Genomic DNA, 26760 nt, shown 5'->3' on the forward strand with positions numbered 1-26760 from the left:
CTCATCGTGGGTGCTCAGTAAATATTTGGGGAATTAATATATGCTAAGCAATGAATCTGGAGCAAACTTGACTTGTTATCCAATTCTTCCTTTATAATTTCTTAGTTCTTGACCTCATGCATAGCATTCTCTCAGTACCAGTCTCATTTAACTCATCTATAAAATACAAATAATGTTGAGTATTAAGTGAACTGGTAAGTGTGAAATGTCTAGGAGATAGTCAATAGTAAACAAATAGTGATTGCTATTGTTATTAAAATATTATTTTTAATAATCTGTGTGATGCCATTGTAATCTGTATCAAATAGAAGAATTTCTACTTTTATCACACACAGTAAAGGCACATGAATTAAGCTAAAAATATCAAGTAAGTGAAAAAGCTCTGCTCAGACTTTGGTGCATAAAAGTTCTATAATGAATGATTCTTCCAATTGTAGTTTAACTGTTCTCAAGGTATCTTTCATTCTCAAATGCACTAAACTTCTTGACTTCAAATGGGGGGTTGGAAATTTTTTATAGTTCTAAGACTTCATATATCTTGTTGCTAAAATAGTGTTTTGCCTAAGGCTTTTCTATTCAGTTGTTGAGCTTGCAGTGACTAAGAAGGATTCTTCAAGGCATACTTAACAGCACCCAGACCCTGAAGGAGGTGGTCCTTGTTAAAGAGATTTCTTTTTCAACTTCAGGAAAATCCTCAAAGCCTCCCTTGACTTTTATTTGCTGGCAAAAGCATGGGGACTCCTGAGGAGGCATTCTTGCAACTTTTCTTCCTGCTAATAACCTACCTGAAAAAAGTAACACTTTGTTATTACCCATATCAAGTCGACTAATTAACCAACAGGAAATCAGGCAGCATGATTTTCTTTTCCCAAATCGCATGAAAGCAAGTCAAAAGTTCTTAACCTGCAGGGTACTAGACCCAGCCTGCACCAGCCTGCAAGAGAATATTCTGTACATCTCTTCCCACCTGTGTTCAGTGACATCACATTGATAATTGCAATGAGCCATAGGGGGAGTATTTATACCACAGAAACAGGAAAACTCTACAAATCAGAGCTGTTTTTTCCCCCTCAGAGAGCTGATTTTCCAGTGTAGCGATGGTTCTACCTTGTTATTTCCAAATGCATGAAATAAACAACCATTCATTCAACAATATGTTAGTGGTGTGCTTTCTCTGTGCAGGGCACTCAATTTAGGAGTTGCTCTCTGAAATTGATGCATACCATTTGGTTGAATAGAATGCTTGTCTCAAATTGTTTTAGTGCCTTGAAATTTCTGGTTTATGGTTTGGTTTCTCTAACGATAAATGTGCACTGTGAAACATTTTGCTCTACTGCAGAGATATGTCATTATACTTGCAACATGAATATGGTGCGTAAAGATGTAAAATGTGAGAAATCAAGCATAAGGAATTCCCATGATATTTAGCACATTTGTCACTGGAAAAAAAATAAGTTGAGAAAATCGAGGTGCTGCCAATTGTTTTTACCTAGTGGCACAGCCAGGATAAGAGGCTGATAGGAAATGAATTGATTTTTCTCTCTAAAGGTGCTTCAAATTGCCTGAAAACTTCTGTAATTTAATGTTTGACAAACTGGAATATAGCAAGAAGACACAGTCACTCTGATTACATTCTCTGCAATTCATACCTATCACCTCTCAGCCCTCAGCTAGGTCATCTGAAGGAAGCTGAGAAAAACTGGCTAAATTGTGTATTATACAGTCAGAAAAACTGCAAAAACACATTAAGGATGATTATAATAAGTAACTGCCACTTGTGTACACATATCTTTTTAATGTCTTTACTCTCCCTTCCTTAACAAAGTGTTATCTTGTTTTGTTTCTGAGTTTCTAATAATGGCTCTGTTTATGATAATATGGAGATGTACTTTTAAAAGAAATTTAAATATGTTGCTTCCAACACTGGGCTATTGTAAATTGTGCTGCTGTGAACATTGGGATACATAGGTTCTTTTGAATTGGTGTTTCAGGATTCTTAGGGTATAATCCCAGCAGTGGAATTGCCAGGTAAATAGTCAAGTGCTGGAAGCAACCTAAGTGCTCATCAATAAATGAATGGATCAAAAAACTATGGTACATTTACATAATGGAATACTATGCGGCAGAAAGAAAGAAGGAGCTCCTACCCTTTGCAACAGCATGGATGGAACTGGAGAGCATTATACTAAGTGAAATAAGCTAGGCAGTGAAACAAATACCATATGATCTGACCACAAGTGGAACCTAATAAACAAAATAAACAAGCAAGCAAAATATAAACAGAGATGTTGAAATTGAGAACAAACTGACAGTAACTAGAGCGGAGGTAGGAGGAGATAATGAGGGTAAAGGATGAAGGGTTTTCAGAAACATGTATAAAGGACACAGGGACAAAATCAAGGAGGGGTAGGATCAAGGGAGGGAAGTTGGGATGGCTGGATGCAGGGGAGGAAATGGAGACAAATGTACTTGAATAACAATAAAAATGTGGAAAAAATGAAGCCATATTCATTTAAATATGAATATAATAACATATATCTTAAAAGAAATAACATAATACAAGGCAATTACTAAATCTAGTAACATTGGAATCTCTAAAATCCAGAGCTGTATGTTAGCATCGACTGTTTTCTGTGTTGATCACTGCATGGCACCCTGACCATCTCAACATGTGGCGACTCTGGTGTTCAAATGACAGATAACATTCTGCCACAAGGTTTCAAATTCCTGAAAGTTTTAAGAGTATGACTGTTGATTCTGATCTTCTGTATAGAAAACTTATTAAATTCAATTTCCATTAAATTTCAATACCATGAAACAAAGTGTTCCAAGTATAAATATAATCTATTTCAATGTACTATCCTTATTCTCCACTGAGACTTGTATAAGGTAGAACTCAGTCTATTTCAAACTTCACTTTCTGTATATTTTACAGCACTAGACACTTAAGGAAAGCTTTTCACCAAAAGAGCAAGCCTTTTATGATAAAACCAACTTAATAAAAACCAGGATGTTTTAAAAACAAAAATTGCTCCTGTAAATATTCATTACTAGAAATCCCCCTCAGCATACCCTGACTTTTTAAATACTCAAAGTTGATATCCTCGAAGTATCTATGATGTAGGTAAGAGATATCTCTTTCCAACTGCCTGCAATGAGCAGAACTCTCCAGCTTTTGTGAGCAGGGCCCTGGCCTTTCAGTAAACATGGTGTTCCTGCTCCATCAGGGTTCTTAGCAGCAAGGGCTCTGGTGCTCTCCACCAGGGTTCTTGCTAGTTTCTCTTAGCCTGGCATCCTCCGCTCCAGGAGTGAAGTACTGAAGAGTTGGTTAGCTATGATTCTGACTTTCAGTCAAAGGCTTTCTGTATTTGTGGATAAAATCCCTCCAAGAGGTAATTGGAAAGCCATTATTTATATGATCCCCAGCCTTACAGACTTGATATAAATTGATAAAATTCAGAGACCCTCCTTGGGCTACATTTACATAGAGAATTAATACCTATCTTAAAGGACAGTGATGTTAAATCATCATGCCCTGACCAGTGTGGTTCAGTGGGTTGGGCAACCTTCCACAAAGCCAAAGGTCACAGGTTTGATTCCCAGTCAGGGCACATGCATAGGTTGTGGGTTTGGTCCCCAGTTGGGGCACATACAAATGATATGTATTTCTCTCTCACACTGATGTATCTCTTCCTTTCTTTCTTCCTCCCTTCCCCTCTGTCTAAAAATAAATAAAATCATTAAAAACATCATCTTGCTAACAAATGTGGCTATTTCATTTATTCATTATATGTTTGTATGTATGTGTGTATGCATGTATGCATGTATTATTTTGCATGTGATAGGACGGGGAGGATTGACATTGGACTCATAGATCATCAGTCTATCTACATGTGTGGCAAAACATCCTGCTATTGTGGTTGACGTTTGAGGTCAGAGCACATATGATGAGATAAAAGGGGCACTTGATCTTAAATGTGCAAAAGTTTATGTGCGAAGAATTATTCTTAATTTTTCCCCGCTGCTACCAAGTCCAAAACAATAAATACCTCTGCTCATTTGTAGGGATAGGATTTACATAACAAATTCTCTACCTTGATCCAAAAAATATGAAATGTGAAAATACTTTACCTAGAAATATTGCAGAACTCCTTTTCTTCAGAATTTTTGAAGAAAATGAGATAGATCACTTCCCAGCAGCTATAACGCTCTCCCTGCTTCTGCTAAACCTCTACAGGAAGTTGTGTACAGTGAGTAATGTGCTACATCAGGCACTGGCAGCAGACAAGACAGACAAGACTCTGCCTTGCTCCGAGGAGGTAAAAGACAACACTCTACCTTTCATATTGTAGGACAGTAGTCTTTCTATGTTAGCACTGGTAATGTTTCCATGTACTTTGGTAGTTCGGTCTGTATCATGTAAATAGGCTCTTCTCATTGCCTATACCAGTATTTAATACAAAGGAGACGGTTTGTTAAATGTATTAATTCAGAAATTATTTCTTCATTCAATAATTATTTTTTAGTCACTATTATGTGAAACAATCATCTCTTTGAGATGGGTTTGTGTCTATTTCTACCCACAGAGCAATGGACTTAGTGAAAAGTTGGACTTTTTTTGTTGCTTTGTTTTCTTTTAGTATTTACTGCTTTATGGCTCTACATTAAGTATCACTTTTAGACTTTAGCAATAAAATAGACCATCAAAATATTTTCAAAAATGCTTCCAAGGCACATTTTAATTCCAGGAGGATAGAGTAGATTTTCTTATCCCTATTCATCCCATTAAGTATAATTTCAGACCTGGGCATTATGTAATTGTGTGTGTGTATATAATGGTCTGTTACATATATATATATATAAATATGTAAAATATTCTGTCCAGGAAAAGTTCAGTCATTGTTAATATAATGAGAACAGCTTGTACAACATCCATGTAGCCTGGCAGCCAAAGAAAGTGGACTGGAATGCATATGTGTGAACAATGACAACTTCACTGTACTAGTCAGTGGGGGTGGTTGACATTGTTGAATGAGCACATGTACTGTGGCCATTGCATTCAAAATGACTGAGTAGAGCAACAAATTTGCATCAAATTTTGCATTAAGCTTGAACATTCATTCCTGTGTGGAAATTATTTGGATGATTCAGAAGGTCACAGCTATGGGCAACTGGTGACTGGCAGCTTCCACAACAATGTGCTTACTCATGCACCACATCTCATGCAGAGTTTTTTAGCAAAACATCAAATCCCCCAGTGACTCAGCCCCACTACATCTTAGATTTGGCACTTTGTGACTTCTGGCTTTTCCCATAACAAAAATTACCTTTGAAAGGGAAGTTATATATATATATATATATATAAAATAAAAAAACCTAGAAAGGTAAAAAGGCAAATTGTATATCTAGGAAGCTTAGATCCAATTGATGAGGTGGTAGGGAGTTCCTATTTTCTTTTTGCCTCATATGTCCCAGACTTGATATAGAAGAGGCCAGAAACCCAGATATGCTGCAAGGTACAGACAAAAACAAGTAAACAAACAAACAAAAACTCTAAAACCACAACTAAAGCCTGTTCTCCTTGCTCAAAGGACAAGGAAAACACAGTTTAGGAAGATAGCAAACTATGGAAATTACTCCCATCTAGCTAGACATCATGGAAAAAATTGTGGCCCCATTCCCACACAGGCCAGCAAAGCAGAGACCTAGGCTTTCACCATCATCAAGCTATGAGGGGGACCCCCAAATTCCCTATCAGAATTTTATCAGACAAGGCCCTTTGGAAACCAGGACTTTAGCAACAAGTCCACCCTCCACCATTGTCAATGGGGATGACATGGATCCTGGACAGCCACTTGCGCTCAGCAGTAACAGAGGGATGTCCCCACTACATGCTGACATGGTATCAGAGTTGGCTTTATGGAGAGTCAGGGTGTTCAGGACCACATAGCAGCAATGAGGCCTCTTGTCCCCCATGGTATCAGCGGTATCTAAGTGGGTAGCAGTTACACGGCTCCCCTAAGCCTCCCAGCTGAGCAGGAATCAGTGAAAGTCTGGTGGGAGCTGGAACTCCTGTCCATACTCAATAGTCAAAAGGAGCACCCAACTACTTGTATGTCAACCGAGGAACATGAACTTTACCTGATGTAATTCTACCTCCACTTCCCCTACTGGGCCAGTATCAGAAAAGCCAGCTAAAACTGGAGGTTTGAATAAGATATAGAATCTCATATATAATCCCCCAAATGTCCAGATATTAGTCACTAATTACTCATGGCACCAACAACTGGGAAGACATAAAATGGAATAGAAAAGACAATCAATAGAAGTCAAAACCAAGATGACCTTGACATCCACATGCAAAAAAAAAAAGAACTTTGACTTAAGTTTCTTCGTATAGAAAAAACAACTCAAAATGAATTATACGCTTAACTATAATACATAAAACTATAAAACTTTTAGAAAAAAACATACAAGAAAATGTTTGGGGTTAGGATCATGGGAAGAGTTCTTAGACTGGATACTTACAGCAAGATCCTAAAGGGAAACATTGATTAATGGGGCTTTATCAATGAAAAACTCTTGCTCTATGAACTCTTGTTAAGAGGTTGAAAACACAAGCTACAGAATGGGAAAAAGCATTTGCAAACTACATGTCTGTTAAGGATGGTCGCAGGGGTTTATCTGGTAAGATTGCTGGGGAGTAGGGAGGGACCCCCCACCAAAGCCCTGGAGAAGGGAGGAGCCAGGAAGTGCAGGAAGCAGCTGGACTGAAATAGCAGCCTGTGTGTGGTAGATATCCATAGCCCTGGGTGAAGCATGAACAAATGAGGATGTGACACCCCACCCTGGGCAGAGACTCTGCCTGTGGCCAGAAACACTCCCACCCACTTCTGCGACATAGGCAAGGGGAGGGGCAGACCTACCAGTCTAGCTGGGATTGGCTAGAAAAGTGGGATGCTTCCAGGGCACAAAGGATTTGGGGCCCAAAGGAAAGGGCAGGCATTTAAGAAAAGGGCAGGCAGAGTCTTGGCCCTTTATCCCTTTTCCTTCACCTCACTTTCCCTATCAGGGGCACGGGCTGGGGACTGGAGTACTGCCAGACCAGCAAGTCCTGGAGACTGCATGTCTGGCAGCAATCCTAACCCCTCCCAGCCCAAGAAGTGGCTGTGTCAGGGGCAACTGGCACAGTGCTGTCTTGCTCAGTTGGCTAAGGGATACACTGGTGAGCAGACAGCCAGAAGGACCAGGCACAGGCACTGGGAGGGCAAACGGGAGCAAAGGAAAAAGCAACATATAGCATGCAGGGAGTAGGACAGTGGCACACACATAGACTCCAAAAGACACCTGACGCTGGACTGTGACTGGGGACCAGCTAAAGCTGCCTATGTTTCCCAAAGTATGGTATTTTGAAATGGGAGAAGAAATTCCAGGTGTAGCTTTGAACTAATCTGGCAAAAAGTGGCAGGGTTTTTTTCTTTGGGTGTTTTAGAGGAAATGGGCTCCGAGGCTGAAGCCTGCCATTCTTCCAAAATTATGCAGCCTTTAAGGAAACGACCCCTTTCCTCTTTTCACCAGTCATCTGCCTCCAGAGTGTGCCTTTTGTACAGCTGGTAGTAGAACCTCAATTACTGTTTGGTAACAAGACTAGCACATAGAATATATAAAAATTTCTCAAAACTCTACAGTGAAACAGAACAAAACACAACAAAACAACCAAAAAAAAACCCACCAAAATCCATTTAAAAAATGGCCGAAGACATGAAAAGAGATTTCAGTGAAGATATAAATCTGGTAAATACACATAAACAATGATGTTAAATATCACTCTTTTTTTGTGAAATAAACATTAAAACCACAAGATAAACAGGGATAAAGCTTTTGACATTAGTCTTGACAATGATTTTTTGGATGTGACACCAAAAGCTATGCAACAATAACTAAAACCAACAAATGGGACTCGGATGGTATTTTGCACTTGCACAGTCACAGAGGTGGGGGCTGGCTGCCAGTTTGCATTCTGAGCTGCCAGGGCCAGGTGACAGTGTGGTGGGACTCAGAGGACTGGTATCTGCAAAAACCAGAGGGGCTAAAACCACCGAAATCTACCTATAAGGGGTCTGATGTAGCTGTCCTGCTTTCTTTAGTGGCAACATCTGGCATGGCCCTCTGCAGAGCAAACACTGGGAACTGTGGTCGCTCCCACTGCATAGCTAATCCTGGTGGCCTCTGCCCTTCCTCTTTGTTCCTGGCTGTCTCCGTACATCTCAGCTTTGACAGTCTCTGGGTGGGCTGAAACAGAAGAGTGTCCTTCATGCAGTGTCCCTAAAGACTGAGGAAGCTGGTGGCTCCCCCGACTCTCCCTTTCCCAGTAAGGGAAACTCTTTCCAGCTTTCCTGTTGCAAACCAAAGCCACAATATGATGTCATTTTACACCTGTTAGAATGACTATTATTAAAAAGATAAGAGATAGGAAATGCTGGTGAGATACCGAGAAAAGGGAACCCCTGTGTACTGCTGATGGGGTTATAAATTGGTGAGGCCACTGTGGAAAATAGTAAGGAGACTCCTAAAGAATTAAAACTAGAGCTACTATATAATCTAACAATTCCACCTTTGGCTATTTATATAAAAGAAATAAAATCACTATCTCAAGCGATGTTCTGCACTCCCAGTTTATTGCCATATTATTCACAATAACTGAGACATGAAAACAACCTAAATGTCAATAGACTAATGAATAAAGAAAACAGGATATATATTATAAAATATATGTTATTTATGTTATTATATAAGTACAGTAAAATATTATTTTGTCCTAACAAAAAGAAAATCTTGCCGTTTGCTACAACAGGCATCGACGTTGAGGACATCACGTTAAGTAAGATAAGTCAGACAGAAAGACAAATACTACCTGATCTCACTTTAATGTGGAATCTAAAAATGTTGAACTCAGGAATCGATAGTGCACTAGTCCCCCTTTATTAAGGGTGACACACTTCAACACTTCCAGTGTATGTCTGAAACCATATTATACTGTTTTTTCTATACATACGTACTTATGATAATGTTTAATTTTTAAAGTAGACAGAGTAAGAGATTACAATAAGTAATAATGAAATGGAAAAATAGAATGATATGCTGTAATAAAAGTTATACATATGTGGTCTCTCTCAAAATAATCTTATCGTACTGGACTCACCTGGAACTTAAAGGAAACATTTTAGGCTTCTCCCTGGCATGCCTGAATTACCAGCCTCACTACTCTTGTGCTTTGGCACCATTATGAAGTAAAATAAGAGTTATTTAAAACACAAGCACAGTGATACCACAATAGCCGACCTGCTAACAGAGAGGGCTAAGTGACTAATGGGAGGGTCGCATATACCGTGTGGATCTACCCGACAAAGGGACGATTCACATTTCGTGCATGGTGCGCTGGGACAGCCCAAGATTTCAACATGCTACTCAGAATGGCAGGCATTTAAAACTTATCAATCATTTATTTCTGGAATTTTCTATTTAGTATTGTTGGGCCATCATTGACCATGGGTAATTGAAATAACAGAAAGTAAAACTGCTGATAAGGGGCGTGGGGGGGGGGCACTGTAGACTGATTGTTACCAGGGGCTGGGGGGCAAGAGTAACAGCGAGACATTGGTCAGAAGGTACAAAAATTCTGCTATAAGATGAATAAGTTCTGGGGAATCTAATGTATAGCATTATGGCCACCATTAACAAGACTGAATTGTATAGTTGAAGGTTGCTAGGAGAGCAGATCTTAAATGTTGTCACCATAACAACAACCACCACAAAAGGCAATAATGTGAGATAAAGCATGTGTTAACTAACCACATTGAGGTAAACATTTCATCATGTACACATGCATTGAATCATCACATGGTATACCTTAAACTTATACTAAGTTACATGTCAATTATATCTGAATAAAGCAAGATAAAAAAACCCAAATAGGCAACCAGAATTTTTCTAGCAATTGCACTTCTAGGAAATGAGTTTAAATCTTATGTCCACACAAAAATCTGTTTATGAATGCTTATAGCAACTTTTTAAATAATAGTCCCAAATAACAAAAGTATCAAGAAATCTTTTAACAGGCCAGAGATTAAACAAACTGTTGCATATCCTTACGAAAAGATTCTACTCAATTGAAACAGAATGAAGAAACTATTGTGCACCCAATAACTCAAACCAATCTCCTGAGAATCACGTTGAGTGAAAAAAGAGAGAGGGAGAAAAAATGGAATAAGGAGAAGTAGAGTCATGGAGAGTTAAGTTCCCCGTTGTTCATGAGAACGGTACAAAAATAATATATTTTTGTCTTGTTTTTGAATTTTGTTCCAGTTCCAGCCCACATTGGTTACCAGGATAATTCTCTTTTCACTTGGGTTACTTACATGCGTCTTTCTTTTCCTAAGCAAAGGAGCCTAACTCAAGAAAACAGTATGCTCCATTCTGTATGGACAGAAGTACTAAGACTAAAGGCAAGAAAGTGGGATACATACACTTAAAAAAAAAAAAAAAACACCTTTAAGGTTTTTTTTTCTTTGTTGTTTCATGTTTGTTTTGAGGGCTGGTACATTTTCTTTACATTACCATTGCCTCCTCATCTTGAGAGAGCCCATTACATGCTACAAAAAACACCTCCATATCTAGGTCCTTGTGTGCCTCTCAAAACAAAGGGGTCTTCCTGAACACATACAACATGTCTTCAATTTAGCTCCATCTACATACTGTGATAAAGTTGTCATCTTCCTGAAGCTGTTGCGTTAGGAATTCAGGAGAGATAGCTGTTAAACATGCAACCCAGGGAGGAGTAAATATTAAGAGAAAAATGTATGAGAAATTTCACCTGCCATAGTCCCGAGGTTCTCATAACACTAAAACAACATCAATGATTCAAGTATTTAATTAAATACTTGTCAATTAAAAATGGCAAGTATAAATGTCTCCTTTGCCAGAGATTAAGACCACTGTAATTTGATGTGTTTATTTTTTCTTTTCTCCTCAACACAGTGAAAACCCCACAGAAGAATGAACAGATTACCTTCACTTCGGAGAGCTGGGCAGGTGCTCTCTGTAGGCTCTGGTGGCCTTGACTGGTTGGTGGCACATTTAGCTACAGAAGATGCTACAGCTCGGGCCCCCAGCTCACAAACAGCCACTTGTTTGAGTCATGCAGACTTGCATTCTTTCCCACTGGTTCATTCAGCCAAGTTCAACTTTCACAGTAGCCCAACAGAAAATATCTCCATGCTGTCACCACATCAAGCTTTCCAATCTCACCAGCTGGCTACCTTTCCCAAACACTTTGTTACGCATTAATGACCAAACTGCTGCCCCAGTTTCAAAAAGCAGAAGGGCATCACTATGCATCTGCTTGTTTCATTCTGAACCCCGGGCAGGTCAATCTGCCGCTCTTTCAGCTCCTGGGGCAGTGCAAAGAAACATCTGTTCCAGGAACAGTTTGACTCCCGCCCTTCTGCATAAATCACCACTAGTAAAAGTTTTATGAGGTGGATACCTTTTCCCCCTGCTTCCTCCATTTGTAACTGTCTGAAGCCCAAATGAAAAAGATGAAATGGCCAGACATTTAGCCATATGTTGGCATCCACCTGGGTACGTATGGGAGAGGAGAGAAACTGTCAGCTGTACTGAAAGAATATTAAAATCATCTGAAATGTAATTAACTACCCCACAGTCAATGAATCTTGGAAGCATTCTATGTCTCACTTACCTGTGGCAAATTGTCCATGGACCAGTTTCCCTGTTTGCTAAACTTGAATCCAGCCAATTTATTGAGACTGAGACTCCAAAGTAGTTTCAGGATGTTTCCATATTGGCAATCGAGATACGTCCGTACGCCTGTAACTCCTGTGTGAAACAGAACAAAAGGATACAAATATATGGTGATGAAAGATGATTTGACTTTGGGGGTGGGGCATCCAATGCAATACACAGATCACGTGTCCTAGAAACATACACTTGAAACCTTTATAACCTCATTAACCAATGCCACCCCAATAAACAAAACGAAAGAATAAAAGGATATACTTAGGGAGACAAAATGCTCAGTAAATGTTGGTTGATCAATTAGATTTTAATTTCCATTACTTGCACTAGAAAATATTTGACCATTGTTATTATTGGTAAAATAGAAAGTGATAGAGAGCTTTTCTCTGTTAAAAACTATGTTGAATGTTAATGGGGTTTTGCCTCTGCAATTACACCTAGTAGAAGTCCAGGTGAATAGACAGGCTTCATGAAAGTTTATTAATAACAGACTTGCTGTAATAGATTTGATTAAAATTTGCTTGTTATTTTATCCCCTGAGAAGGTAGAAAGCAATTTGGCAATTGAGAAGTTACCATGGGCTTGGGGCTATGATAGTTGCATGTACACATACATAATCTTATTCAATCAGTACAACCTTTCTAAGTACTTATTACCTATAGCCTTCTGTCTGACAGATGCTTTTATTAGCTTCAGATCATAGGAGAAAATTGTATAAATTGGGGAGGTCAGGTTTTAAGACCAGCTAAGCTGAATCTGCTGTTCTTATAATTTGCTTACTCAGCTGTGGTAGTAGACCATAGATTATCATTTTGTTTAATTTAAATAATTAATATTAAAACATTTTGCACACTCAATCTGTCCTAAGACAGAAAGTGTGACTTAGGACTTGAGCTGTGGTAAATTCCAAGGAAAGATTGATAATAAGTTTCATTTCATGATATATCATATCATAATTATGGTCAAATTCCTTAACCACATAATTTTTTGTTTCCCCATCATCTGCATTTGTCTGGAATTTCACATCTGTTTTGGATTGATGGGACTCTTTGAACTAAATTCAACAAAATCATTTCATGTGTATCTAAACCACCGTATGTGTTTTACATTTTCTTATATTAACTGGTTTCTATTTTTTATATATTTGAAAACTTCCTTTTTAATATATTTTTTAGATTTTTTAATTTATTTATTTTTAAAGATGGAGGAATGGAAGGAGAAAGAGAGGGAGAGAAACACCAATGTGTGGTTGCCTCTCATGTGTCCCCTACTGGGGATCTGGCCCACAACCCAGGCATGTGCCCCAACCGGGAATCAAACCAGTGACCCTCTGGTTCACAGGCCCGTGCTCAATCCACTGAGCCACACCAGCCAGGGCTTAACTGGTTTATATTAAGAAACCATTCACCATAGTAGTCCTCTCCTCCCAACCAACAGGATCCTTGTGACAGCATCAAAGCTCCCCAGGGACTCTTGCTTGTTCAAGAAAGTGGTCAGCCACAGAAAACCCTCTGCTCATCTTAATGAGCAAGTTCAAAAGTTTTCCCAGCTTTGAAAATATATTAATACGATATCTTAATAGAATACTTGCCAATTAGATACAATCCCAGTATTTCCTCATTTTACTCCACAAAACATACTCCTCTTTCCAATACCTTTGAAATCTTGCTTAAAGAGACATGATGGCAGAGAAGGCTTCTGGACAAATGTTTATAAGTGAACAGCCTTTGTCAAAATTGTCTCTTTCTTAGTTTTACTCGTTGTCATTTTGTGTTATTCTAGGAATCCCCTTTACAATAACAGGTAACTTCAGAGAAAAATGGGTATGTTCAGCAAGTTGCACACTCATCTAGTACATGTTTAAAATAAAAGTGGAGCTAATAGTTTTTAAAAGGAGGGGAGAAGCCTTTGGTATTACATGGAAGGATGAATACCAAACCTAGGCAACACACCAAGCAAACGTTAGAGTTCCAATTCTGATTTGAGTTATTAAGTATCTCCAAAACATTTAATCTCTTCCATTGCTACTGTTCCATTGTTACAATTTTTACAAATAACCATTTATTGGAAGTCTCCTATGTACAAGGCACCAACTCATCGATTTACATGATTATCTAATGTATTTATATGGGGGGAAATCAGTGCTTGAATGGAAAACTGTACATTGTCTAGTTTATATGATTCTAATTCCACAGAAGAATTTTATAGAATTTACAACTCTACAAATTGTAAGAATTTACAACTCTACAAATTTTATTTTGTCCAGTAGAGGTCCAATTGATTTCCCTCTCTATTGTGGGAGAAGCTAGTTTTCCCTCAATTTACATATTAATTTCAATAATCCTGCTTTATGAAGTGTGTATTTATTTTAGATTTTTCTTGTAACTGATTATAATACTCCTGGTTATCTCATAAATTAATGAGCTATGTAAAACCTTTACCAACTATTTATTTTATATCTGTATGAGAGTTATAATCTTACCTTTTCTGAAACAATCTTTTACCATTCTTTACAAAATCCCTATGGCAGGTAGATATTGTTAAGTACATTTTAAAGCCAAGGACGCAAGGCTCAGCAGTGCCACAAACATTCGCTGAGTATTGCTGACTGTTAGGCACTGTGCTAGATGCTAGGGATGCAAAGTTGAACAAGGCTGTCCCTATCGTCAAGGTCAAGGAGACCAGAGCAAACTTTTATTGAGTGTTGCTTATATGCAAGGTGCTTCTATAGATACCCAGGACCTAAGAACTTTTAATAAACCATTGCTATTCAAAACTCACCACACGCTATATGAAATGCTGAACTCAAAGAGATTCTGTGTTATACCACTCACTATGTGAACTCATTCTGTGAACTCTTGATAACTAAATTCAGGAATCAAGTAGATGAGTGTTGGGAGAGATATTCAGCTGCTATCTGTTAGTCCTTAGAGTCACTTTGTGAGGTAGGCATCCTTCCCATTTTTTACAGATAAGGAAAACGAGGCTCAGGAAAAGCAATGTTCAAAAAACAATCACAGCACTTTACTGTAGAAAGAGATAACAGGATCACACAGCCCGTCTCATCATTTTTGGGGTGGAAAAGCAGAGCCCTGGGAAACAGGGGAAGTCCCTGGAGTCACTTGTTCTGCTCGGAGCAGGACCTGACTCATCTGCCATTGCTTCTACGGTCTACTGGCTTTTTCACTTATCTGGGACTAGCAGTGTAGGCAGTGGGCCACACACCAGTCAAATTCAGGGAGACGGGCGAGGGGCAAATCATTACAACTCGCTCCGAACTATCAGAAGGCCCTAGAGGCTGGCTTCGACCTCACTCACCTGGTTATTGTTCATCAGCTCATCTGAGGTTTCTGTCGGAATCCATTTCCCTTTCTACTTTAATATTATGATATTATATGTTTATTAATTTCCTACTTAACTGGTACCAATGAGCCATTTTTAATATTTCAAAAAGGAAGTCGACTGCCATCATCCACCATAAGACAAAGGCGATCTAAAGGTTAAGTGTCTTTACGGTTGTATTTAAATCAACTCCGGGAGGAAATCATGTTTCATAATATCAGTCTGGAATGACAAAAGCAGGATATAGCTGACTGATTAATAAGAATATGGAAACACACTAAGTATTATTAAATCCATGGACTCTGTTCAGTTGGGAAAAAAATTGAAATTATGGGGTTTGTGTGATACAAAGAAAACACTAGAGCAGTCTTTGGTGGTGAACATCTGGGGAATCACTGTCCCATGTTCTACTGTTGCCCATGGAGTGTGAAGGGTTATATAGAAACCCACAGCCCTGGTCAGCTTGGCACTTAAGTTACCTTTTGCTCACAAATTCAGGTACAAGCTCCCACTGGCAGTACCAATAGGAGGACAGGAGCTATTTCTTACTATCCCCATGTAAGAAGTGTGGCTGAAAATCTGGGCAGATCTCAGAATCTCTGGCAGAGTACATTACTTTTGGTCCAATTAGAGTGCCATGGTATAGAAACTTTTTGAACCATGTGACTGTTAAACCATACAATCTAGCATATTCTCTGTTTATTTACTTGTTTATTTTTGCCCACCTCATCCCATTTTTTTTTCTTTTCTTCACCATCCCAGCCCATCCCCCAGCCCTCCCCACCTCCCTCCCCTCTCCACACCCCTTGTTATTGTCCGTGTGTCCTTTATAGTAGTTCCTTCAAACCCTTCCCCCCTTCCCCTGAAATTCCCTCCCCTCTCTTTTCTGGTCACTGTTAGCCTGTTCTCAATTTTGGTGTCTTTGGTTATATTTTGCCTGTTTGTTTGTTTTGTTGATTAGATGCCTGTTAAAGGTAAGATCATATGGTATTTGTCTTTCGCCACCTGGCTTATACCTTCTGTCCCCTCCTCTACTCTCCCTTACTTCTTCTCCTATTTTGTCTTATCACTTTCCCTGATGCTCCTCCTCTCCCTCCACACAAGTAATTCTATGAGGAACCTATGGTCATAGATGTTTCTCTATAAATAGGCTTATACTACATCACCTCTCAACAAGCAGAATGGACAGAGGCCACCTGTTATTAACATCCTTCAAAGGATAAAAGGGCTGTAGGACATAAGCAGCAAAGGGCCACTTTTTTGTTAGTTAAACACATTTGTTTTTTGATGAACTCAGTGTTTAATGTCTTTTCATCCATTCAAAACATGCCCCTCACCTTGGGTTCATTTTGTTTCAGGCCTTCACACCCTCCAGAGACTTTCGTTCAGAAAATGTAATACCTCTGTTCCTTTCTAAGGCATCAAAATTCTAATGGGGTTGTGTATTATGTAAACCTATGCTAATTTCAGCCATTATGCAGATGTCCAAATGTATTGCAGGTTTCCACCTAAAAGTGTTATTTCCCTCTAGAGTCAGAGGTAAGGTACTTGGTGAACAGTGGATCCCTTTGTTAAAATATAATCCACATATCATGAGGCCACCAAATTTGTTGAACTTCTGCCAGGAAAACAGGATGCCTCTAGGGAGGATGGGGAATTGAGCGGTGTTGAATTGCCACTTACATTTACAATGAATTGATGAAACATTCTACAGAAACTTAAAATTTTAATTAATCATAATCTCTCACTTTTGTGCATTTTAAATATTTCTGCTTTTTATTTTGTCAGTTTTTTATTTATTTATATTTTTTAAGATTTTATTTTTTTAATTTATTTTTAGAGAGGGAGGGGAGGGAGATAGAGAGAGAGAGAAACATCAACGTGCGGTTGCTGGGGTCATGGCCTGCAACCCAGGCATGTGCCCTGACTGGGAATCGAACCTGCGACACTTTATTTTGTCATTTAACAAGTTCTGTTTGGCTACCTGTGAGCAGCCAGAACAGCATAAAAAAATATTTCTCATATAATCCTCAAGACAATTTAAGAAGATCTACTTAGAATGCATCATTTTTATTTATTTATATTTTGTTGATTTTTAAAAAAGATTATTTTCTTGTTGTTTCAATTACAGTTGTCTGCGTTTATTCCCCGCCACTTCCCCCACCACCCCAGCCAAAGCCTCCTCCCTGCATTGCTTCCCCCATTTGGTTTTGTCCTTGTGTCCTTTACAGCTGCTCCTGAAAACCCTCCCCCTAGATTCCCCCATTATCCCCTCCCACCTCCCCTCCAGTCAGTGTCAGATTGTTCTTAATTTCAATGTCTCTGGTTATATTTTGCTTGCTTTTTTCTTTTGTTGATTGGGTTCCAGTTAAAGGTGAGATCAGAATGCACCATTTTTAAACATGTGGGAACTGATATTTAGTGAAGTTGCAAGGCATGACCAAGACTATACAGCTAATAACTTGTTTAACAAGGGTTAAAACCCAGACCTTACACTAGTTTGTAAGTTCTTTTTCACTTACACCACAGACATTTTTACTTTGAAAATGGTTAGTTTAATGTTTAGTCCAAGCTGCACTTTCCTTGTAGAAACACCTCTATGTGTTTAAATGTGAATATGTTCACCACAGAGTAAGATGCTGCAAAGAGAATGATGTTCCATCTAGAGGAAATGAGGAAACTCCCATTTAGCCTGTAACCAATTATATGTATGATATTAATATAATTGGTTAAGGGCAAAGAGCAAGGTTAAGGTATATTCAGTGATAAAGATTTTTGATGTGGAAGGAGGATACAAGTTGACATTTTTGTAGATGCATTCAATCACTATTGCCTTTCCATCGCCTGAATCAAAGGGCTGACACTTCCTGAAGAAAACTAAAGTATATCATGAAAATAAAGGAATTTATTTTGTAGTAGATGTCAAGCCAGGACAAATATTAAGTCTTCCTTACATGTGTCCGGTATACACTAGGAAGGGCAGGGTTTTTAGAATCGAACAGTGAGCAAATGTGGCCTCAGAACTCTAGTAGCATTTATAATACCTACCCTCCACCTCTGCTCACCATCCAGGCTTGATCTGGGCTGCATTTAAGGCTGCAGCATAATATTTAAATATTATGGCTCATAAATTGTTAGAAACCTGCTCATCTCCTTCCCCTTCTGCAGCAGGTCTATCTTAGGGATCCATTCTAACAAGGGCTCAACTCTCTATTTCCAATTGTGCATTTTGCCACATGATTGCAGTTGATTTTGCAGACTGTATCACAGACAAAGAGGTACTGGAAAAAATACAATGAAGATTAAATAAATTTTTTAAAAAAAGAGTTAAGTGGAATGAAGACACCATGATTCTCTCCTGATTCTTAGAATCCAGAAGACACCTGGGAAGACACATGGGAACCTATCCAGAAGACACATGGGAACCTATGCTCCCATGGGTTCAATATCAATATGTGCTCTCATCTGCACATCTGACCAGCCTCCTTCCCAAACCGACCGTGTCTGTGTGCCACTTACTGTGATTATTTCCCCAAGTATATGGTTTCACCATCTGAGTGTGAATGCATAATTTATTGTGAAAGCCAAAGCAGTGACACTAATGCTAAAAACAAAATCTTTGCAAATTATATACCAACAAATAATAAATGTAATATAGAATCATGAGACCCAAATTGCTAACCATAAGGAAGAGGGAATGTATCATCTTCTAATATTGTTTTGCTGGATATAAATGAATAAAGCATTCTTTATTGCATTTGTGTCATCAGCATTTCAAATCTCAATGAAATTTTGACAATCAAGAACTGAATTATTATATTTATAATGACAGCATCCTATCTGGTGTCTTCAATCAGAGGTATAATAAATAATCGCAATTCATATAACTCAATAAGAAGCATGTTAATATACTGATTTCAGAAAAGGAACTGATGTCAGTATACATCTTTCTTTCATTCATTCTCACAATCTATTTCCTAATATGTTTGGAAACAAAATTTAGGTTTAAACATGTTTATGCTCCTCTAGTAGGTGTTAAAGTTTACCTGCCTCAAAAAGCATCAAAATAAGATGTGCAGGGCATAAGATGATGCCACATTTCACAACTGTTTCAGTTAGATTTTCAGAATAAGTGTGACTCCAAGGGACATTATAGCTACTTTTTCATTCATGTATTCTTTGAAAGGCAAAAGAACATTATGATTATCTGTACTCATTAAAAGCCATATGGCCTTAGTTTAAATCCAGGATGGCAATCACTGACTTTGTCACCTTGAGACAGTTATTTTCAGAGTTGTTTCTTCATCTGTAAAAGGGGATAACAATAGCATTTCACCAAAGGGATTGTTGTCAGTATTAAGTGACACAACCTACAGAAAGTAAAAAGCACTACTTCTGACATGTGATACATACTAAATAAATGGTGACTCTTCTTTTTCACTTACTCATATGCATCTTTTGGAATGTCTACTGATTGTTACATACGAGGAAGTTTTCCCTTTAACTTTAAAAAGTAGATTTTTAAAAAGAGAATGTAAAAAGAAATTAAAAATAAAAGTTTGGGATGAATGCAGACATTGAAGAAAAAAGCAACAATGATAAACGAATCACAGTGATGTCACCAAGAGTAAACTGATGCCATAAAAAAATAAATGATGAAAAGAAACATTTGAAAAAGTTCATAGAAACAACAGTAACAATAGCAGATTGAATGAAAATGGGTTATAAGTAAAGACATAATTAATATTTAAACATTATTATAGAGTACAGTGAAATATTGAATGCCAAAATATTGGAAAGTCTATTAAAGGATAATTTTAAGAAATATATTAAATAACAACACTGGCTAAAGGATCCATAGGAAACTTGAATAAACAAATACCCATTAAATAAACTGAATTGGTAGTAAATAAAATACTCTCCAATAAGCACTACCACCCACCTCTCCATTCGCTCAACCCAAACAAAAATCAAATGTAATCATTTTATAGGCAAATTCTCCCAAGCCATTTGATGTGGTCCCTGGCTTGTGGCATCCCCATCATTATGGATGAAATGAAATATTCACACGGATTACAGAATCTGGTGGGGGGAAAAGGACGGCATGGCTTTTCTCTCAAGGGGAGCAAAAGCCTTAGCCCTTGCTCCAATGAGATTTTATTGTCTTACTGGGCACATTACAAGAAGGTCCTCATTAACTATGCACAGGCTCAATTTAGGTGGTTGTTTTATACAGAAAACAAAGGAGCCAATGCTGCTAATCACATCACAGAAGAGGGATATTTGCAAATGAAAAGGCGAAAGTGGTTGAACTGGTTACACTCATCCTTGGAAGGTTTAGTATGGTTTTTAGGAAGTTGCTTTGCAGTAAATGTCCTTAATTCAGGGTGAGAGAGTTTTAGCAAAAAGCAAGACACATAGTGGCCTAGGTACATTGCAGGCCTGATTCCCCATGGGAGAACCTATCTGTGGGCATGGGTCCTGGGCATCTTCAAGTGGGAGCTGGGCCCACACCACAAAGAACAGTCTACTTTAGCCATTAAAAAGCAAGGAACAAATAACCCCAAAGAACTCAGACAACAAAAAGTCATTTTGTTTCTGTAGTTTAGTGAAGTTGATGCTTTGAATTCTAGTAAAGTGTTTTCCATTTTGTTTAATAAAATATTATAAAACATCATTTTTATACCCCACATATAAGTTCAAATGCAAAAACACATGTTCACTATGTCAGCATTATACCCTTATGCTATATTTAAAACAAAAATTTTGTTCTTACTCGTGCTTTCTATTGAAAGACCACCTAAAACTAGTAAGAAAACCCACATTCTGCCCATTAGTTATATAAACACAATTGGTCAGTTGAGCTCCTTGAAACTTAGACTCTTGTGGTGGATAAACAATGAGGTGACCCCAAATGATCAAGTCTTTGTATAATCTACTTCCCTTGGGTATGAACAGGATCAGTCTTGCTTCTAGTCATAGGATCTGACAAAGGAGACAGAACAGTTGCTCTGTGATTATTACATGAAGGAAGATTGTTTCTTAGCTGTTTGTAGCAAGAGATTCTCCAGCTGCACTTAAAGGCATGAGCTGTTATATTTGTAAGGTAGTCTGTGAGAAGCCTCGTGGAAGGGCCTTCTGGCAGGGAGCTGTGGTACCCTCTAAAAGCAGAGGGCTACCTTCACTGTCAGCTGGGGGAAATTGGTACCTCAGTCCTGACATCCCAAGGAATTCTGCCAACGACCATAAGTTTGGAAGAAGATTCTGAGCTTGAAATCAATGGAACCCAGTCAATGCAGTCTCGCTGGAAAATGAACTGAGGAACCAGTTAAGTTGTACCTGGACTTCTGATCCACAGGGCTGTGAGATAACCAATGCATGTTCTGCTAAGCACCTAAGCTTGGGCGACTTGTCATACAGCAGTAGGTAGCTAAAACAGTTACCCATCCGTGAAAAAGTTGGGTTATCTGTGGTTCTGGTTCTGAGTGGGCATTACAATGACCTTATTTCTTTTTCTTTTTTTTAAGTAAAAACACAGGTCTGGATCACACCAGCGAAATGATCAGAGTTTGAGGCACACTAATTTTTAAAATATTCCCAGGTGATTCTGCTGGCAGTGATCTAATCCTTAACATCTGTTTAGTTCCACACATATGTGTAAATGACATCTGGCATCTAAAGGTGACTGCAGATCCTCCCACTTTCTTTTATAGTAAATCACACCTAATATTTGCTGTAGCTTCAGAGAGCAAATTTTAAAAAATGGTGAAATGGTTGTTCTTGATAAATAATTCTAACATTGGCCATCTTTCCAAGCATATGTCCTCAACCAGTGTGTAGTCATTTGCTTTCCTGAAAGAGAGAGAAAGAGAGAGAGGGAGAGAGAGAGAGAGAGAAGAGACTTACACATTATTAATGGTCTTAAGCACAAATATTGGCTACGAAAAAGTTTGGGAGGAAAAGAGCACTTCTTATACTTGTTTTTCTTGTCTCTAAAACCAAAGCTTCTCCTCCATCCCAACTCCTATTGTGCAAAATTCTCGTTTTTTCTGCTATTTTTATACCAATATCCGAGTAAAGCTCTGTTGCTCACTCTCATCAATCTATAATGAGAGAGGAAAATATAGGTAAGGAAAGGAGAAACTGAACCTTGGAGAACTCTCAGTGATAAATTAAAGTTTGATCTCTTTTATATTTTAAAAATAAGGGCCCAAAGGAATAGAGAGTGGAGAGTTTTTCTTTCATCCTTTCGCTTCTAAAGCCAAAGTACTGTGAAGAAAAGTTGTAGAAACTGTGGGGCTAGATGAACTGATTTTTGTTTTTCGTCTTCAAAGAGGAGTAACAGGAACAGAGGCACCCACGGTAACTGATGAGAGCCTGGGCCTCAGTTTGATCCTTGGTTTCATGCACTAACCTCTGTACCTCTGGCTTGAGACCTTACGGCGCCCGTGTTTTTAAAGGCAAATATAAATTCTGAAAAGGTGCTTCATTCTGGATTGTCCTCCTTTCAAATGGGGTCAAACCATTTTCTTATAGATTCCCTGGAAGCTTATGTATTATATTGTTGAAAAAATACATGAATGAACAAGTGCACATTTTTTCCCTTTCTTCTAATCACCATGTGAATCACAGAAATTCAAAACAACTAATTACTATGTACTGGGCTTGAATGTGTTTTTTTGGAGTTCCTAAGGCAGCCTGCCAGAGACAAAGAATTTTCCTTTTATTATTGTAATAATAAACCAAAAAGTTAGAAGAAAGGAAGCAAATAGTTTGCAGTCTTACCTTCAAAGTCAAAGAATTTTGGGACTCATTTTCATTTGCTTTTTTTTTGAATTTTTAAAATATATAATTGTTATTATATATTTTTCCATTACCATTTAGTCTCCTTGTACCCCTCTCCACCCAGCAATCACCACACTGTTGTCCATGTCCCTGAGTCCTTTTTCTTTTTTTGCTCAGTCATGCTTGCTTCTAAATTTCAGGTCAAAGGATCTGGGTTTGGGAATCTTAAGATAGTGGTTTTCAATGGAAAGCTTGGGGAATATTTTTTTTGTTCCCCCACTTTCAGCACTACCCTTCTCCCCGCTCGCCCCACCTCAAGTCCTATTACTGCTCTGTTCTGTGTAACTAACTGCCTTGGCGTAAGAATTGACCTTTCATCAGCACTCCTGAGCTATCCAATAAACAACACCCTTTATTGTGTTTCAATCGGCCTTTGTACTCTCAATAGTTCTAAGAATAACCCCAAACTGGAGCATCACACTTCATACTCTGATTGGGCTGCACCACTTGGCACTTTGATGAGGGAATATAATTTGCTACTGGTGCTTTTCTGCCCTATAAATGCTTATGTGTAGTCTGAATCTCTGCTAGATAAACTTACTTGTCTAACTATGTTTGGAAATCTTACAGCTCTCCCCAGGATACTCTCACTTAACACTGAGTTGATTAAAGAAACATTGGGTATGATAGCTCTTCTCTTATAATAAAACCCAACCAACCACATCATATTCTCATGGTCACAAGGACAGTTCATTCCCTTGATAATAACTTTAATTGTTGCCAACAACAATATTTTCCAGTGGTCTTCATTTTCATCAGCAACAATAAGATGTGTTTGTTTCTTTTTCCAGGAGCAACTTTTCTCCCAGATGACAACAAATAACCAACAACAAAAAAGTCACTTCAAATCTACACACAATGTACTATGTTTTCTGAGGAACTGAGACCACTATATTAAATTGTGACACCAAATCTGTGGTACACAGTCACCTCCACTGGATAAGGATTTTCTTCTATGCTTCAGTGTCCCCTCATTCATAATGAAGATTTGTCCTTTGGTATAAAAAGTCATCATTTCTTCACTTGGGGATTCCATGTAAGTGACCAAAGCATAGGCAATGTCATTGTGACTAACTATGAATTAGCCCTACCTACCTGAGTTTACTTTCATTGTTAATTCCAAGATGATCTGAGGTTAGGCTAAATGTCAAAAGAGTGCTGGTATCCCTGGCTGGTGTAGCTCAGTGGATTGAGTGCGGGCTGTGAACCAAAGTGTCGTAGGTTCGATTCCCAGTCAGGGTACATAGCCTGGGTTGCAGGCTATGACCCCCAGCAACCGCACATTGATGTTTCTGTCTCTCTTTCTCCCTCCCTTCCCTCTTTGAAAATAAATAATAAATAAAATCTTTAAAAAAAAAAGAGTGCTGGTATCATGTATCAGGAATGAGCACTGGACTTGTTGAAAAGCTCATTTTCCATCAGTGCAACTCTCCTTCCTTAAGACCTGTGAGTATTTGGGCAAGTCATTTTCAATTGCAGTTTAAAAACACATTAAAATATTTTTTAAGTATAAGATAATAGTAAAATCTAAAGAATAAAATTAATAATATTCAACAACTTGTATGGCAAGGACACTGTCCAGTCAAAATAGATGCTGATACTAAATCGCTACAGAGTTCCAGGTGATAGCACTCCTGGCAGAAAAAAATCAGGTGAGATCAGATGATACAGTAGACATGAAGATACTTTGTTAACTATGATGCATATCTAAATTTAAGTATGATTACAGTACTTGTTTATAAATTCTGTGCATACTTATTTAGTTATAACTTAATATTTGCAAGCCTTGACCTTCTCCATGAACTTCAGTGATAACGTATCTAAAAACATGATAGTGGCAAATATGACGGGATTTTAATGCTGATTTAATTTTTAGCAGAACGTTAAATTGTGGGTATTGTCATTATCTCCATTTCATAGATGAAAAACTGAGACTCAAAGAGGTTAAGTCACATGTCCAACCTTGCCCAGCGAATCACGGGCAGAACAAGAATTTAAACTCAAATCTGTCATGATCTGCCCCATAATCTGGTCATGGAAGTAGGAATTTTACTAAAACTTTACAGCAATTCCCAAAAGTAGTAACACATACAAGGCAGGACTTTTCTACTCAGCATTGCTCTGACTTGGGGTCTCTGGTAAATGGGTTTACCTTATATTTAATAAAGCATCAAGCCAACTCACTCACAAAGTACCTTGCCAATGTTGAAAGTTACTGAGAGTCATAGGGTGCTCCAGGGAGGGAGTGAAAGCCAGTTGCAATCACGAAGCGTATCTACAAAAGCACTGCTGGAAATGGCCTACAAAGGATTCAGAAGAAAAGAATCCGAATCTCTAAAGAATTTGCATATTTTCTTTCATTTACTTTTCTCATTTGAAATAACTACTTGACTTTGTATCTAATTTTGTACATATAATTTTATGGTTTCTTTCTTCCTTAAAGAAATCCTCTAAAAATTTTATGACTTAAGCTCTGCGGGTGGGGTGAGGGAGAACGGAACAGATCCGCTATAGTCAGGGACGTTACATTAGGACAGAGACAGGATAGTAGAATATCGATAAAGCCAGTTACCATGGTTTTCTCATTGTTTTCTTGTTTCTCACAGTTCACACCTCAGATCCTCTAATTTACTAAATCCAGGTTAGTTTCTCTCCCCAAGTATCCTTGTCTTCCCCTGCCACAGCATTTTCACAATTTATTTCATGTTACTCCTCAGCTGTGGAGGTATGTGTACCTTACAAACGGGCTGTGTCTGACTTCTCACCATTTTATCATCAATGCCAAGTTCAGCACCTAACACCAAGTAGCTATAGAAGAATTCAATGACTATTTACTGAATGGAAAAAAATTTGTTCTCTTTCCTTAGATGCATTGGCATTTTTGAATACCCCACAAACCATACTGAAAATCAGATTTTTTAAATTTAAAAATGTTTATAGTAGGATATCCTTAACAAAAAAATTCAATCAAAATTTCTGAATATGAGGGTAAATGTGGACAGAAAGCACACATTATTTGTGTGAATAGTCAAAGCAATAAAATGACAAAGCTTTAAAATATTGTAACATGGATTTAGACGTCACTAAAAACAAGTGTGCCTCCATCTCACTGACACAAAACTCAGAACTCACTAAATATACACTTAAAAAGAAAAGCACATTTCCTATAGAACATTAATATATTTCCTAAAGAACGAAATGCAACTTAGAACTTTAATTTCATGACAATTCTGCTGTGTCGGAATTCAAAGTAGATCGAACGGCCCCCTAAACCTTGAGTCAGGAAGGCAGGTAGATCAAGCAGCCACCGAGAAGATGAAGATTTAACAGTCATAACTTTTGTGCTGCTCTTAAGGGAGTAGCATGAATCTTTCATGGCAGGTTGTAAGACAGTTTGATAAGTTTCTGTAGTTGCTTCATGCCTCGCTGGGTTCTTCTGAATCGATACTTGTCCAGTCCTTGTCTTTGGTTTTATAAAATCATAGAAACATAGAAGGCAGGGTTAGATGGAAGCCCAGGGATTAGCAAATTTCACCATCTACACGAAAAATCCCTCCATGGTAGCCCTGAGACCTAGTAAAGGGAGCTCGCCACGCAGACCCCGAGGTGTAAGGCAGCTCCCATTATTGGAAAGGGTGTTTGTTTTGTCCTACTTTTGTTTCTTTCAAATTTCATCCATGCCTGCCTTCCTATCATTTCTTTTGACTAGATGTTAATTTGCCTTGTGAAACATCGCTACACAAGTATTCCTCCCTGCTA

The 26760-nt window shown here is 38.2% G+C and overlaps 1 protein-coding gene across 3 annotated transcripts in view; it reads right to left on the minus strand.

Annotated features, from left to right (window-relative positions):
- Positions 1-26760, minus strand: part of LRRC4C (leucine rich repeat containing 4C) — a 647198-nt gene that overhangs the window by 441414 nt on the left and 179024 nt on the right. For all 3 annotated transcript variants that reach the window (XM_045825779.1, XM_045825775.1, XM_045825777.1), the window contains exon 2: positions 11759-11895. The gene's annotated coding sequence lies outside the window, so the exon portion shown is untranslated. The remainder of the gene's footprint in view (positions 1-11758; positions 11896-26760) is intronic.

The sequence above is a fragment of the Phyllostomus hastatus genome, unplaced genomic scaffold, assembly GCF_019186645.2.
Source record: "Phyllostomus hastatus isolate PE091 unplaced genomic scaffold, TTU_PhHast_1.1 phas_scaffold_585, whole genome shotgun sequence".
NCBI classification, from domain to species: domain Eukaryota; kingdom Metazoa; phylum Chordata; class Mammalia; order Chiroptera; family Phyllostomidae; genus Phyllostomus; species Phyllostomus hastatus.